Here is an 8,259-nt window from a genome sequence, read left to right on the forward strand (position 1 = left end):
GCGACGCAGCTTTCATGTTGCGCTGTTATTTTCATCACTGGCAATTGGGGGTAGCCGATTAGGCGACGATCGTAACACTGCTGTCTCTTCAGCCACCCGGACCCTGCCCCCTCCAGCTACCACTGCCACTGACAACGACATCACGCATTTTTCGTTGCCGCAGAGACACTTCTCACTATCTCGTCCCATATCAGATTTGGCGAGGGTATCCTGCATTTTCACTTGAAGTTGTGCTCAGTGAAGGTGTTACTTGCCGACTAGGTCGGTTCCGTCGTTCCAGAGCCACTTTTTGGCTCGCCCCTTTCTTTTCCGCGGGATTCTGTGTGCTTACGCCCAAACCTCCATATGTCAGAAGTAAGATCGGCACCAAACGCTGTAAGTCGATAGGATATCAACCAAAACGCCGACATGGTTTGTGCTTCTGTCGTCCAGGAGAACATGCATAAACACTAAGTAATAAGTAACATCTGACCTATGGAGCACAGGAAAAGCATAGCTGTGAGCTTCTGTTGTGACATCTCCCGTAGGAAAGTCGGCACAGTGTTAGTTTGTGATACCAAGGATTCCGAGTTCGAACACTGGTCATGCCAGTTTTTGTACTGTAAAACTGTTGTACTGTAAACTGTTGTATGAGACAGCATGTTCCTGACATGTGAAACGACTGTTCGGAGACTATGGCAATGGTCTACTGGCAGTCTGCTCTCGCTTCGTTTATTTGTAAGTAGCAAACCTACAGGGTATATTTGTAGTTTCACGGAATAAACATAAACAATCGGAAGAGAAGAATAAAGAAGCAGATGCATCACACTTGCGGTTGGTTGGTTGATTCGGTGAAGGGGACCAAACAGCGAGGTCATCGGTCCCATTGGTTTTAGGGAAGGATGGGAAGGAAGTCGGCCGTGCCCTTTCAAAGGAACTATTCCGACATTTGTCTGATGCGATTTAGGGAAATCACAGAAAACCTAAATCAGCATGGCTGGACCTGAGTTTGACCCGTCGTCCTCCCGAATGCGAGGTCAGTGTGCTAACACACTTGCGGAAGTGTTAATAGTAATAACAATAAAAATAATATTAGTAATAATTGACTGCTAGACGGCAACGCCGCATGTATCAGAAGAGCGTGTAGTGGCTAGGCTATCGTGTTTGTGTCCACACGAAGAAGTGGTTCCGAAATTGCTGTCCAGCCAGTACACTACTGCTTCCGCTGCAGCTGAGAGTGCTGTTTTGGGATACGAATCGATGGAACGTTACTGACGTTCTCGTTGTATTGGTGCTTAGCACAGTTGTGTACCTGCAACAACGTAAATAACTGAAATTAAGAGAAAGTGTGCAGCATTTCTATTGGACATAACTCGTCAGTGGAAAACTTCGAACGTCACAGAAGAGGAAACATTATATGTCAGCGAGCGTACACCAGAGGGAGCGGAATGTTTCGTTTGTGACCAAGTGCATGCAAAAGAGTCAACGTCTTCGATATCATCGCCAGAAGAGTCCTCAAGTGATGGAAATGACGAAAGGAGGAAAGAGTAGTGTTTTACTCAAGAAACGAGAAAATCATCAAATCCTGCCGAAGTCGACTCAAAAATTTGCACATCGCATGACGTCTGCAGTGAAAAGCAGATTTCGGACTAGATGTCCTGCATTGTGTACGTTTTATAAATGGAAACGGCTGTGGAAAAGTGGAAAGTCCAAATGGTTCAAATGGCTCTGAGCACTATGGCACTTAACATCTGAGGTCACCAGTCCCCTAGAACTTAGAACTACTTAAACCTAACTAACCTAAGGACATCACACACATCCATGCCCGAGGCAGGATTCGAACCTGCGACTGTAGCGGTGCCTCGGTTCCAGACCGCAGCTCCTAGAACCGCTCGGCCACACCGGCCGGCAGTTAATGTCCATAAAAGAGAAGTACAAACATATTATAATGCATGTGATAGAGACCTTCAAACAGCCACGCCAGGAGAGTCGATGTGTCCATGAAGTAGACATCAAGTTGCGGGGAAAAAAGAAGACAGTTGAATTTTCCAAGCTTAGACGCAAGTGACTGTTGGGTCTCGCGCTGGAAGCGTAAAAACAATAATGTAAGTAGTAAAGTCGAAGATTTTGTAACAATTAAAACGTAGCAGTACTGAAACGATATCTAAAAAACGGTAGAGGACTGGCAACAAGCTACTCGTGCACTCATGGCATCCTATACAGGAGCAGATATCTACAATGCCGACGAAAGTGGATTCAGTAAGGAGATGACTGTGGGCCGCACTCTTCCAGCTAGAGGTTCTACAGAGGAGTTGTACACTCCATGCACGCAAGAGCCTATACATACACATTTGCTCCATTACTTTCACAAACAGGTGAACTTGCTCCAAAGCTGTTTGTAGCCCTCCGAGAGCCTCGTTCTTTGAGTGGTCATGTACGTCAGTCCATATTCACAGCACCAGATTTAATCGTCCTACTTCACTCCTCCGGCAAAATAGCCAAAGAGATCTTGAGGACATTTCTACAAGGAGCGGTAGTGGAAAAAATCAGTGGAGAGAAACTTCAACTAAAACGGGATTCTTTCAGGCCCTACAAAGACGGCAGTGTTCTTCGCGACCTGCACGTACAGAATAACCTGACAGAAGAGAAAATTACAGTTCACATAATTCCAGCAAACACGATCGCCTTTTGTCAACAGCTTAATCTTTATTTCGTCAGAACGTACAAGATTATGATTCGTAAAATCTCAGATCTTCCTCGAGATTTATTGGATGAGATTAATCTACAACACTGGGATGATCTTCTTGAACTTCAATGCTTCACATACAATCAGTTGTATTCCACACGTGTCTATGATTCTCGACGTCATGGCTGGATAATGGATAAACTCATTGCTAAGCCCAGACCCTTTGAAACTTCTATTTCATATACAAGCTTCCACACTGCAATCCACATGTTGGGTGCACAGATATGGGAGTCATCAAATGTACTTGGTGTACGAAAGTGATTTTCTTGAAACACTTCTTTGTACGCAACCATTAATTTCAAAGCTTTGTTCCTGAATGAACAAAGCTGTGCGCGTATGGTGGTGTTTATATTGATTCCTGAACGTTATGTACTTGTTCTTATTATTGTTCAAATGTGTGTGAAATCTTATGGGACTTAACTGCTAAGGTCATCAGTCCATAAGGTTACACACTACTTAACCTAAATTATGCTAAGGACAAACACATACACCCCTGTCCGAGGGAGGACTCGAACCTCCGCCAGGACCAGCCGCACAGTCCATGACTGCAGCGCCTTATTATTGTTATTAGTACTATTATTTCTATTACACTTATTATTATTATTATTATTATTATTATCATAATCAATACTACTGCATGTGTGATGCAATTGATTGTTTGTTCTACTGTTCAGATTTTCATTATTCTGTGAAACTACAGATGCACTAGATAGCTTCCTTATTTTCAAATAAACGAAGCGAAAGCGGACTACCAATAGAGCATTGATTTATACTTGAAACACTCCTTTTACATGTCAGGAACGTGTTAGTAATAGAGCAACAGGGACATCACCTCACTCTGCATTTTTGCCAAATTTATTCATGATAGCGGAACAAGATAGCGGCCAAAGATGTGGCAACGTCGCACTAACGTCATGGAAGGAAGTTCAAATTTTGGCGGGAAAACAGATCAATTGGGCTACCTCTACTAACCTAACTCCACCTCCCTCCCTACACACCCCTTGAAATGCGGGAAATTAAAAAAAAATTGTGGCAACTTCAAATTTATTAGTGGGAATATCGAATTTTATGGTTCACCTTGAAGCCCAGAGACCAAATGACCAAGTTGACAACACCACCACGAGAGGGCGCTGTTGGCAATCCCCCACCTCCCTACCCATTCCCCACACCTACACCTCATCTGGAAATTGGCGGTAAATTCTGCGTCGGGCTGCTGGACTGGGAATATCTCACAACGGTAGGCTAGTATGCGTGCATAAGGTATTGTTTAAACAATTTGTTTAAGAATATTGTTTATTTATTTCTGAAATCGCAGTACATTTCGAAATTTACGCTGGTGTATATACAATTTAGACGATGTTACACAACTACGGTACTTTTTTTATTCCCATAGTGAAAGAAACTGCGTAATTACACTGTCATAGATAGCGCTAAACATGTATGAAAAACTCTCTCACGCGCGCTTCCTGCACCAGACCCGCGGGCCCTGGAAGAAGCCATGCGCTGGTCGCTCCACATCGGCCACCAGCAACCGTATGGCCCCGCTAAGCACTTTCTGTCGCGCGGGGAAATACCTCAGCCTTCCTCCTGATCCCTGGCACACTTTCATTCTTTATGTCGTTGAACACGAACTGCTTCTGGAGTTATCAAATCTCGTATTTAAGCAATGTACGGAATACTGTCACATACATATCTTGAAGATGTCGAAAAACTCTGCAAATGTTGCTACAGAAGATGTGCCACAGGAAACATTAATTAAACAATTCGCTTAACGAACTGAATATACCGGGTGATCAAAAAGTCCGTATAAATTTGAAAACTTAATAAACCACGGAATAATGTAGGTAGAGAGGTAAAAATTTACACACATGCTTGGAATGAGATGGGGTTTTATTAGAACTAAAAAAAAAAAAAAAAAAAAAAGTATTGGTAGACGCGTGAAAGATCTCTTGCGCGCGTCGTTTGGTGATGATCGTGTGCTCAGCCGCCATTTTCGTCATGCTTGGCCTCCCAGGTTTCCAGACCTCAGTCCGAGCGATTATTGGCTTTGAGGTTACCTGAAGTCGCAAGTGTATCGTGATCGACCGACATCTCTAGGGATGCTGACAGACAACATCCGACGCCAATGCCTCACCATAACTCCGGACATGCTTTACAGTGCTGTTCGAAACATTATTCCTTGACTACAGCTATTGTGGAGGAATGATGGTGGACATATTGAGCATTTCCTGTAAAGAACATCATCTTTGCTTTGTCTTACTTTGTTATGCTAATTATTGCTATTCTGATCAGATGAAGCGCCGCCTGTCGGACGTTTTTTGAACTTTTGTACTTTCTTGGTTCTAATAAAACCCCATGTTATTCCAAGCATGTGTGCCAATTTGTACCTCTCAATCTACATTATTCCGTGATTTATTCAGTTTTCAAATTTATACTGGCTTCTTGATCACCCGGTAAATCACAAAAATATTACTCGAAACACACTTGCACACAAAGCACTGTGAGAGCTGTAATAGTAGCTGCGACCATGTCCATGCTCTGGAGTTACATGAATAATTACTTTCTAAACTATGTCAACAAGAAATATTCGTCAATCGTGAATTAATTTATCGATCCCGTAATCGATGTCAGCTGCAGGATCTGATTTTACACGCCAGAACGACGATATTTAGAAGTCGAAATAAATATCTGTGTAACTCTAAATAGGAGGCTCACCGCTTTTCGAGTTTGAAGGCACTGCCAGAGAGAGAAAAAATTCTGAATCCCACAGCTGCTGCGGTGTTCATCACTTTTCTGAAACGCTGAGTGGGCTTAGTTTATATTTGCTGCTGGAATCAGGGATGTTACGGTTCTTTCTTTTTATTTTCCTTGATTTTCGAAGCAACTGGTGTCCAAGCACAGACGAAAAAATCAGTATTATTAAGTGTGTAAAGAAGTTCATGACATATTTCGAAAGCCATAACAGGTCGTAAGAAAAAAAAAATCACAGAATTCGAAGCACTGTCTTACAGGCAAGAAAAATGGCTGGAATTTTGTGTGAATTTTCTTTGTCCTACAACTGCTGGTCTGGGGATGCCCTAAAGCCACAATGGCGGGTATGGGACAGCATCCCACCTGTAAAAACCAGAGGAGGATGGTCTGCTTGGTCTTATCTCGGAACACTCGAACAAAGAAGACATCACGTGACTCTCAGAGCTCTCCGTAGATACCTTGCCCCTGTCTTGTTCGTACCATTCCTTAGACGCCCCTACGCCCCACACAGTGTCTCTTGCTACTCTCTGACGTCATGGAACTTCCTGTGAATGGAGCATTCTGATTGGTTCTTATTGAATTTACCCGCCAAACTGCTGCTGCCGATTTGGGAGCACTTTCCACCACTTTCTTCGCGTGGGCAAATTACTAGACTTTCAGCGGCAAACTATGTTTTACAGATCGAAAAACATACGGCAGTCATATTGCACTGACAGTTAAACCCTGAAAAAGTGGTCTACAGTTCTTGAAATACGGAAACTTTCACCAAAGTCACCCCCTCAATCACACTGCTCTGCTAGTGTCGAGAAAAGCTTGAACTTTTCGGCGTGAAACTTATCTCCAACCAGGGTATGTCACCGCAAACGATTGTGTCACCAAACCATATCGATGTAATAAACACAGTTCGTATCCAGCACCATACAAAATCATCACTTCTGCATCCTGCATTTAGGTATCGACTACCAGTCTTGCGAAGTGTAACACTGTTAATTCTCTAATGCAGGACATATACGTCCAACATCTGACATGCATCCACTAGTGTTACTTAAACATCGATAGTTGTCGCTGCCGGTAGCATCGGCTGTATTTTTTATACCTGTCGATGTATCAATTAAATATCGATTGTTGTTTGTAGGTGTTTCAAATAAAAGATAGCTTTCTAAGAATTTTTATTGCTTAAAATACAAAACTACAAGATATGCAAATTTTGTTTTATAAAAGTAAGGTATTTAAATTCTTGTCCTTTAGTATGTTGTTTAAAATACAACATTAAAAGATAGACGTAAAGTGTTTAAATTCTTCTCGTTTAGTCTGTTGCATTTTTAAGTAATTATTTATCCCGCCTTGGAGAAAACTCTCTCTGTGGGAACTGAAGTCTCTGGACACCACAAAACTTTAATGGCCATTATATGCAACATACTATTAGATTTTGCACAATATTCTAATACACAAGCATGCTTGTCTATTACAGGCTTTTCAAAATATTGATGTTAGTCAATTATGGAATCACTGACAGGTGTAACGACACTGACGTTACGCTGTTGCGATTTGAGCGAAAAAAAAATACATCATCCGATTTCAAACTGTTAGACAATCAGTAGACTGCTCATGAATGCTCCTGTTTCAGGTATTATTCTTGTAGTTGATGCGATGGTAGCAGTATTCTCTTTCTGAAATACTTGTGCAGCGTTTTCTTCCTCTTTAAATGTACTGAAACGAGTTTTTTAGTCTAGGATCTAATAATATCACAAGCATATTAACAGTGAATGTGTTAAGCGGTGCCGGCCGCTGTGGCCGAGCGGTTCTAGGCACTTCAGTCCGGAACCGCGACCGAGCGAGGTGGCGCAGTGGTTAGCACACTGGACTCGCATTCGGAAGGACGACGGTTCAATCCCGCGTCCGGCCATCCTGATTTAGGTTTTCCATGATTTCCCTAAATCGCTCCAGGCAAATGCCAGGATGGTTCCTTTGAAAGGGCACGGCCGACTTCCTTCCCCATCCTTCCCTAATCCTATGAGACCGATAACATCGCTGTTTGGTCTCTTCCCCCAAACAACCAACCAACCAACCGGAACCGCGCAGCTGCTACGGTCTCAGGTTCGAATCCTGCCTCGAGAATGGTTGTGTGTGATGTCCTTAGGTTAGTTAGGTTTAAGTGGTTCTAAGTCTAGGGGACTGATGAGCTCAGATGTTAAGTCTCATAGCGGTTAGAACCATTTGAACTATTTATTTTGTTAAATCGTTTCACTCTTTCACTTACTGATTTAATCAAGGAATCCAGAACATTTCGTCCTTCGTTAGTTGTTAAGGTGCTTTACAAGTCTGAAAACTTTGCAGCAATACCTCGTATAAGAGGTATAAGTAAGGTTCAAATGGCTCTGAGCACTACGGGACTTAACATCTGAAGTTATCAGTCCCCTAGGACTAGAGGCATTTCGTAGCCACTATCTGGGTTCTTGCAGAACTCTTAATAGGTGTTCGGCTCCGTAGTACGTCTGCAGGGACGCTGCCTAAAGTCGACTCATTGTCCGCAGCATAATCACAGTCGCTGCAGTCATTCTGGGAGAGAGGTCTCCATACCCCAGATAATGGTGTTTTATTCGCGAATGGGCTTCTTTAGAGATATTTTGGAACAGTATAGTAGTTGTCTCCCAGATACCCAGATATTAGGAATTTTCACGTGTTCTACTGTTACATTCAGCATGGCACATGGGAAAATGAACTATTCACTTTATATGAGTAAAATTGTCCCTCCAATTACGTTTGGTTAGCTGTGCTCTGCT

This window comes from Schistocerca cancellata, chromosome 4 (assembly GCF_023864275.1).
Source record: "Schistocerca cancellata isolate TAMUIC-IGC-003103 chromosome 4, iqSchCanc2.1, whole genome shotgun sequence".
NCBI lineage: Eukaryota > Metazoa > Arthropoda > Insecta > Orthoptera > Acrididae > Schistocerca > Schistocerca cancellata.